Below are 5,954 nucleotides of genomic sequence, written 5' to 3' on the forward strand. Positions count from 1 at the left end.
TTAGAAGCTGTAAACAGCTATGTTAATGTTTCTGGGGTTAAAATGTGTCTTAATCCAATGCATTTGACTAGTTATAAGAGTTTGAGATAGATGTGGAGACTTTAAAAGCCATTTATTCCCATTTTGTCCCAAAACAGGCTAAAACCAAGAAAACATAGCTTAGAAGCTGTAAACAGCTATGTTAGTGTTTCTGGGGTTAAAATGTGTCTTAGTCCAATACAACTGACTAGTTATAAGAGTTTGAGATAGATGTGGAGAGTTTAAAAGCCACTTATACCTATTTTGTCCCAAAACAGGCTAAAACAAGGAAAACATTGTTTAGAAGCTGTAAACAGCTATGTTAGTGTTTCTGGGGTTAAAATGTGTCTTAATTCAATGCAACTAACTAATTATAAGAGTTTGAGATTGATGTGGAGAGTTTAAAAGCCACTTATACCCATTTTGTCCCAAAACAGGCTAAAACCAAGAAAACATTGCTTAGAAGCTGTAAACAGCTATGTTAGTGTTTCTGGGGTTAAAAGGTGTCTTAATCCAATGCAACTAACTAATTATAGGAGGTTGAGATAGATGTGGAGAATTTAAAAGCCACTTATACCCATTTCGTCCCAAAACAGGCTAAAACCAAGAAAACATTGCTTAGAAGCTGTAAACAGCTATGTTAGTGTTTCTGGGGTTAAAATGTGTCTTAATCCAATGCAACTGACTAGTTATAAGAGTTTGATATAGATGTGGAGACTTAAAAAGCCACTTATACCCATTTTGTCCCAAAACAGGCTAAAACCAAGAAAACATTGCTTAGTAGCTGTAAACAGCTATGTTAGTGTTTCTGGGGTTAAAATGTGTCTTAATCCAATGCAACTAATTAATTATAGGAGTTTGAGATAGATGTGGAGAGTTTAAAACCCACTTATACCCATTTTGTCCCAAAACAGGCTAAAACCAAGAAAACATTGCTTAGAAGCTGTAAACAGCTATGTTAGTGTTTCTGGGGTTAAAATGTGTTTTAATCCAATGCAACTGACTAGTTATAAGAGTTTGAGATAGATGTGGAGAGTTTAAAAGCCACTTATACCCATTTTGTCCCAAAACAGGCTAAAACCAAGAAAACATTGCTTAGAAGCTGTAAACAGCTATGTTAGTGTTTCTGGGGTTAAAATGTGTCTTAGTCCAATGCAACTAACTAATTATAGGAGTTTGAGATAGATGTGGAGAGTTTAAAACCCACTTATACCCATTTTGTCCCAAAACAGGCTAAAACCAAGAAAACATTGCTTAGAAGCTGTAAACAGCTATGTTAGTGTTTCTGGGGTTAAAATGTGTCTTAATCCAATGCAACTGACTAGTTATAAGAGTTTGAGATAGATGTGGAGACTTAAAAAGCCACTTATACCCATTTTGTCCCAAAACAGGCTAAAACCAAGAAAACATTGCTTAGTAGCTGTAAACAGCTATGTTAGTGTTTCTGGGGTTAAAATGTGTCTTAATCCAATGCAACTAATTAATTATAGGACTTTGAGATAGATGTGGAGAGTTTAAAAGCCACTTAAAAACATTTTGTCCCAAAACAGGCTAAAACCAAGAAAACATTGTTTAGAAGCTGTAAACAGCTATGTTAGGGGGGTGTATTGAATATGAAATTTTAGGAGATTTGCTGGGATTTTAATATTTCAGAATTTTAGGAGATTTGAGTGTAATTTTAGGAGATTTGGTTATTAATTTTGGATTTTTAGGATTTGGTGAGATTTGGGTTTTGAGATTTGTTGAGATTTGATTATTGAATTTTAGGTGATTTTGATATTTAAAAAGGAAAAAAAAAAAAGCAAAATGCCTCTGTTGTCTTCAATAGTTATTACCAGCGTTATAAGCACATGGGTGCTGATTGTTACTTCAGCAGCGCCGCAATACTCACGCAACGCGACCCTAGTAAGCAACTTTATCTAGACCCTTTTGTCAACAATTATTTAAGCTCTTTGATGAATGAAGATCTTGACCCATTTGTGTTTGATTATCTCATGGTTTGATAGGTTATGGTTCGTGCCATTTTGAGTTTATGAAATGATTTAAATGAAGGGGCCAAGACATGAAAGATGATGAATAAAGAGATTTTTTCTTATTGTTACTACTACTGGTGAACAATATAAAATTAATCCAATGTTTGTTGGAACTTTGCAGTTTCACTTTTTTACTCCTCTGGAGCTAATGAACAACAGTTTGTTTTCTAATGAATTTTGATAAATTGTATGGTAATAAGATTACACTAAATTCTACCAATGTGAATAAGTAAAGGAAGTTTATGGTTGTGGATACGGAATTTTATTAAGCAATCTCTTAGGGCATTGAGTTCATACTTCACATGTCGGATAAGCTTGACCACAACTCAACAATATATATCGTTTTGAGATTGTTTAGAAAAGTAGAGACAGTAACGTTTACGTGTCATTGGTCAATTCGATTTTGACATAAATAAAAATAAAATGAGTTCATTGAACTATATAAACCATGAATATTGAAGTTGAAAATCACAATATAGAGAAGAAAAAAAAGAGAGCCTCACCCTCCTCTGAAATTTCAACGTCTTAAAAAAAATCAATGGTAAAAATGAAGACAATCTAATATAAAGCACACTGGTACTGCATCATGATCCCATATTCATAGCATCTGTCCACATGTTTTCCGCTATAGTTGCTCTCCAGTTATTAGCAAGGACTCTTTGTTGGTCTTGAGTACCATGAAGCTGTTCTTCTTCATGGTTCTCATCATCAACTCTTTCATCAACGGCAGTTCCCTCCGCATTAGCCACATCTTCAAACAAGTCTGAACGACATTCTCTACGAAGATAATTATGTAAAACAACACAAGCAAGTACTAACTCTACTTGCGTCTTATATGGAAAGGGTGGTGCATATTTGAAGATGAGAAACCTTGACTTGAAGATGCCAAAAATCCTCTCTATTACGTTTCGTAAGCTAGAGTGTCGATGGTTAAACAACTCATTTGCATTTGCAGGATCTTTTCCTTGTCCCCTAAAGTCTTGGAGATGATAGCGAGTACTTCGAAATGGAGCTAAAAATTGACGACGATTGGCAAATCCACAATCAACTAAATAATATTTTCCTACAATTTTAAAATTATACAAATATAAGTGATATAAATGAAATTAATAAGAAAGAATATTAGTTTTATCATAATGTAATGACATACCTTCTGGAACTATTAATTTGTTGGTGTTTCTAGTTAAAGCATCGTTTAGTACCTTCGCATCGTGAGCTGAACCTTCCCAACCGCTAAGAACATATGTAAATTCTAAATCAAAATTACAAGCAGCTAACACATTTTGTGATAGTTGTCCTTTTCGATTACGGTAGCTAGCCAAGTCTTGTCCTGTTATCATTGCAAGGATATGAGTTCCATCAATAGCCCCTACACAATCCTAAAAAAAAAATAGAAACAAAAGATTAGCCATATAGGTTTTGAAATACTAGAAAATGAACAGAAGAAAAAAAATCTCATACCTTAAAATAAGGATAAAATCTTGTGCTATCTTTTATTTTTGTAGGCACTGCAAGCCCGGGTTTAGCCATATACTTTGGAGCAAGTGCTTTTAGCACCTTTAGAATTTTGTTAAAGCTCTTACTTATTGAAAATCTTGATCTCTGAAATCTAGTTTCAGCTGAAACATATCTTGAATTTTGACCGACGATGAACAAAAATGTGGCAAGCATTTCTTCAACTGAAACATATCTTGTGTCTTTCAAACCCATCTCCAATCTCAAAATAGAGCATAGATTCAGAAATGCTTCTGGGTCCATACGGTACAAACGTCGAAAAGTGTCACGTTTCTCATGAACCAATTGGTATTGTATGTATTCATGTCCAAGTCTTGTAGCTGACTTTCTTATTTGGCGTGGTATCTGCAGAACGGAATGTTGAATCTTCGCAATGATTGACAAAACCAGCATCATGATATCAATATCTAACTTGAAATTTCTCTTTCGTTTTCTTGTTTTTCTAGCTTGTATCTCTTCGCTTTCATGAACAATGGGATCCATTATCAAAATCCTACACAAAACCATTGACAGATCTAATAAACATAGAAGAACAAGTATGTATGAGGATGGAGAAACGTGTATCCTCGTACGTACGTTTTTATATAACAATTAATTAAAAAAAGAAGAACGTACGGCTACTGTGAAAATGGAGAACAAGCATGTATGAGGATGGAGAACATGTATTATACAAAGACACAAAATCATATAATAATATAATAATGTGGAGATGGAGTGAAGAACTTACGAGGAAGCAACGTTAACGCCGGCGGCTAAAAACTAAAGAGGAAGAACTTATGAGGAAGGCGGCTAAAAACTAACTGAGGAAGAACAAATGAGGGAGGAAAAGAATCATATATATATTTACCCTAGTATGGTCTTTAGTCTTTAACCCGCCACAATATGCGTTTACCCGCCACAATATACATACGATTATTTTGCATTTTTTTGTGTGAAATCTCTTGTTTAAGTTGCATTCAAGAATTAAAAACAATAAAAAATTGATTATTTTTAAAAAGAAGAAATGTCTGAAATCAAAAATAAAATAAAAAGAGAGCTCATAAGGTATTGCTAATTTGAAAACTAAAAACTATTAAAAAAAAAAAAAAGTCTTCTTCAACTTCAATCTCATGGTTTATGAAGGTTTCTAGAATCCATCCCTTGCGATCTGCTATAGACATATGGACAAATCCATATTTCATACCTAACTTGTGAACCAATGTCATGGCCTCATAACGCAAACCATCATCCAAATCAGGAATTTCTTTGATAGCATCCCACACGTTATTAGCTTTGTCCTCAGCTTCTTTTTCTTCATTTTCCTTTTCCCATCTTTTTTGTATCATGCCAAATATCTGCTGACCAAAATCTTGCACTGTATTCAGTTCATCAACAGCCTTGTTTGAGTTAAGTGCATCAGTTTCAGTTCTAGCCTTCTTTTTTGGAGGTAGCTTTCCCCCCCTTCTTGTTTCTAATGCAGAGAAAACTTCATGAACAGATGTTTCTTCATATGTTATTTCCTCATCTTCCATTATTTGGACATGACTTGAATTATTTGTCCCTTCATTCTCTCCAACTTGATATGTATTTGCATCAATGGCATCGCCTAATCCCACAGCATTCCTTCCAGTAGCAGTAGTTGATTCAAAAATCAGTTGCAAATCTCCAAAATCTTCAAATGAGTCATCACGCAGATTTGTCCTACTAGGATGAGCCTATTTAAAAAAAAAAAAAAAAATAGTAATTCTGACATATAAACAACACTACTATATTCACAAATTCATGTTATAACTTTGCATACCTTCAAATAGTCAGCCCATACTTCATCCGGAGCAGTGAATTTCTTTGTTTCAGGGTCCCATCCAAAACCAGAACTAAAACGAAGATGATCTGACAACCCTAGGTACTTATTCTTCAAGATCTTTAACCTATTTTTGAACTCCTTATAGGTTTTGTTAATTCCAAGATTTTGGTTTAGAGTTGGTAATACTCTTGTCTCGATGGTCAATTTGCTGAATTTTCCATTACCATCACGAAAACCCTGATTGATTGCATCCACTAGCAGCTGGACTAACATCTTGCTTTCATGTTCCAACCATTGGTTATATTGACCTTTAGCTTTTACAGCCTGGGAATCTCCCATTGCAGTGTGTACTGTAACTAGCCATACAATACAAAAAAAAAACAACTCATGAGTAACAGATCTCAAACACTGGCTGTCAGTTGTTTCCAACTTAAGAAATTGCTTTTCCTGGGATATATTAACTAACTAGCAACATGTATCTCTTATAAGATGTTCATGATACAAAACGTATATATTAACTAACTAGCAACATGTATATATTAACTAACTAGCAATAGAAAATACTCACTTTGATAGAGAAAAAGCTGCTGATCGTGAACTTGTAG

At 34.2% G+C, this 5,954-nt stretch overlaps 1 long non-coding RNA gene and 1 pseudogene across 2 annotated transcripts; one reads left to right on the plus strand and one right to left on the minus strand.

Moving 5' to 3' along the window:
* Window positions 1-1,814: 1,814 nt before the first annotated feature.
* LOC147926788 (uncharacterized) lies at window positions 1,815-2,306 on the plus strand. The gene is made up of 2 exons (XR_015581599.1): window positions 1,815-1,923; window positions 2,025-2,306. It is a non-coding gene; the product is annotated as an uncharacterized LOC147926788 (long non-coding RNA).
* A 2,223-nt stretch (window positions 2,307-4,529) lies between these two features.
* LOC147926789 (uncharacterized protein At2g29880-like) lies at window positions 4,530-5,699 on the minus strand (annotated as a pseudogene). The gene is made up of 2 exons (XR_015581911.1): window positions 5,347-5,699; window positions 4,530-5,260 (listed from the first exon to the last, which is right to left on the minus strand). The product of XR_015581911.1 is annotated as an uncharacterized protein At2g29880-like (transcript).
* Between the last annotated feature and the right edge of the window lie 255 nt (window positions 5,700-5,954).

The sequence above is a fragment of the Camelina sativa genome, chromosome 15 (genome assembly GCF_030686135.1).
Source record: "Camelina sativa cultivar CO46 ecotype springtype chromosome 15, ASM3068613v1".
Taxonomy (NCBI): domain Eukaryota; kingdom Viridiplantae; phylum Streptophyta; class Magnoliopsida; order Brassicales; family Brassicaceae; genus Camelina; species Camelina sativa.